We start from the raw sequence: 3,282 nt of genomic DNA, 5'->3' as shown, positions 1-3,282 counted from the left end.
TATATTCGATCGCGCCAAATTATAGTGCATTTAAAATCCAAAATGGTAATAATCCAATTTTACTTTTTAAGTGAATGAAAAAATAATTTTAATATATCTTTAGAAATATATGTATACTTACACGTGGTGATCCAATAGATTGATGAGCCGAAGATACGAAATTGCTAGTTCTAAAGAGTTGATATTAAAGAACTCTAAAAACATTTTAAAATCATAATTAGTCCCAAAATGTAGCAAAGAGGTCCTAAAATTTTGAATTCTGGTAAATTAAATATTTTTTCCTAGGTGTATTAAGATAGAAGTGATTTTTCGAATGTAGAATTCTTAGTATAAAATATTCGTAACAAATTTGAATTAAAAAGTTTATTTCTTATTAAAATTATATATATTCTGGAAATGAGTAGAAAAGTGAATGTAAAGATTCAGCTAACTTTTATTGAAATTTAAATACACTCAAAAAAATGTCTGGTGAAATCAACCAGAATATGTAGTTAAATATGCACTTACTATTTTTTCTGGTTGAAGAAATCAAAAGACTGAAAATCAAGCTATAATTTTCTTATAGACCAGGAAAAATGTCTTCTGAAATATTGCATATTTTAAATGTTTGTGAATTTAGTGGTACATGCATTTTTTAAGAGCTGGAAAGTCTAAGAAGCATTTTTGAAAGTGAAAGGAATTTACGACCTGCTTCTACAGTTTAGCTAAGGCCATATTATAAATGAAACCAATTTTTCAAATTGAAATAAGAAGTAACTCAATCCTACTAAAATGTAATTTTCCTCATACTCTAAAAATCTAATATTAAGAAAAAATATGGGTTTGTTTAAATTTTTTTATTGGCATTTAATACTACAACTGGGCATAAAAATTACCTTAACGTTCGTAGAAATATTTAACGTTTTGAATTTGCTATAATTCAACATTTTTGACCTCATTTCGACACCCAAGGGCTAGGGTCATTTTTGATATCGAAAAGTCATTGATGTATTATATTTCTATACTTGTGACAACACGTGTTATCTTTTTACGTTTAAATATGAACTATTTCTGTTCTTCTTGGACTTCGTTTTTTGGCCCATCCCAGGCCTTACGTTTAGAAACATTAATTTAGTATTTTTGTTGTTTTAATATTTAAGGTGAATACATTGTTTAAACCGCAATCCTAAAAAATAATATAAATCAATGCTGGAAATTTACAGAACTATTATTTACTTTAATAGACTATTTTTTTCAAGACCTTGATGCCATTTTTATTTTTTATTTCTTTGTATATACAGTGAAATTTCTATAATTCGAACCGCCAATAATTCGAAGTTTTTTGTTGGTCCCTGCCAAAACTCCTATCCTTTCAATGTTAAAAATATTATATAACGTCTTTTCACTGACATCTTTTCAATCTAGTATATTTTTTTAGTATTATGTATTATTATTTATAATTATGATTATAAAATTAAATTATTATTAATTGTTTATTTATTAAGATATCGCCTGAAAACGAAATTATTCTATGATTAGAATTTTCGATGATTAGAATTTTTTCCGCGCCCCATGCCACTTTCAATTATGGAAGTTTCACTTTTAAATTTTCTCCACCAGTCATGGATAGAAAAATATACTTTCCGGCTAGTCGATTAGGTTCAGGCAGTAGCACGTTGTGTTTGTAGGCGGGAAGTTGCAGGCTTGATTTTCGCTGCCAAAGCTGTTCTTAATTTTTGTTTACATTTTACTCGTTTAACCGTTTACATATTTAATTCCATTCCAAATTTGTAATATCGCAAACATAATTATTTTAAATGGTTTCTTTTAATAAAAAAACCTTGCTCTTAACATTTTTTGTTCGTAAACAAATTTATTTTCTAATAATTTTAATATTTTTGTTTAAAATTGTTTCAAATGAGAATATGAATAAAAAATGCATTATAAATTAATGATCTCATTAACAAAAAGAGGTTTATTTGGGAAAAAGAACCACAATCATGCTAAAAACCCGACTTTTTATTTTAAAAGGGCAATAAAAATGTTTATTTCTTCCACAATTTAAAAAAAAAAATTGGAAAGAATTTCATATTTGAATAAACTGATGAATTTACTTAAAAAATACATTATCTGGCACTTTGTTGTTAGATTTATTTTAAAGAAAATTTTATACTCCTTTTTAAAGATCTTTATACAAAACCGAAATTTAATTCCGCTTTTTGGTATTTTTTTATAACTTTCTTCTAACAGCAATTCATAAAATAGTAGACGGTTCTATAGTAACATTCTATTTTAAATTGGTTTTGAATTTAGGGATTCAATATCGTTACATTGACAACTGTAAGCCTTATAACTGAATTAGGCTTAAATTAATGGCCTCCAAAATTAGATAATCCCCAAATACAAATATTTAGAATTCTGCATTTCAATTCAAAACGTTCTAAATTAAACAATTTGAATTGATTAGGTTATACTTGAGGCACATTCAAAATTCAACCAATATTACGGCTTGGGTTTTTAATTCATTAACTCTATGAAAAAGTTTTTCAAATCATACAATTCGTGAAATTTTTGTTTATCATAATTACACAATTTGAATGTTTAAAATTGCAAATATATTAAAACCGTGCAATTTTAAATTCCTCTAATCATAGAAAGTCTTCGATTTCGAAGGCTTTACTCTTGTTCTAATTTTTCACGAGGTTTGAAATTGAATAATTTGCCCTTTTCAACTTCAAATTATTTATATCCTGAAGCTGCCAAAAAATGTATTGCAGAATTATAAGTAATTCCATTTAAAACGTTTAAAATTAAATACTTGAAATTGACATGTTATACTCTAAGGATATTATAAATTTTATAAACACTGAGACTTTTAATTTTAAATTTATAAACTAGTTTCTTTGAATAATAATTATTTGATTTGTTCGCTTCGAAATGAAAACGATTACGTTGTAATTTTAATTATTTTCATTTCAAATTTTTGCCATCCCTACCGAAAAGAATCTTTGAGTATATACTAACAATTCTTTAGGTCAAAGAAGCTCAGAGAAATTCTCCGCAGGCATTCAGGTAGATATTTTTAAAGGTCCAGGAAGCTCGTTTAAATGGTCTGAAGGCTTTAAAATATCTTTTCCGAAATTGAAATAAGAATACGATCATAAATAACAAGCAGAGAGGCTATCTCAATAGAGTAGCCGCCACTCAAGGGTCCTTTGTTAAGCTTTCGGATTAAAATTTAGAAGTAGATTTTTTTTAATTTCATAGTTAACAGCCTAAAACATAATAATTCGGAATCTACGG

This window comes from Belonocnema kinseyi, chromosome 5, assembly GCF_010883055.1.
Source record: "Belonocnema kinseyi isolate 2016_QV_RU_SX_M_011 chromosome 5, B_treatae_v1, whole genome shotgun sequence".
Lineage (NCBI taxonomy): Eukaryota > Metazoa > Arthropoda > Insecta > Hymenoptera > Cynipidae > Belonocnema > Belonocnema kinseyi.
The sequence above is the reverse complement of the archived record's forward strand: the minus strand, read 5'-3'. Positions refer to the sequence as shown.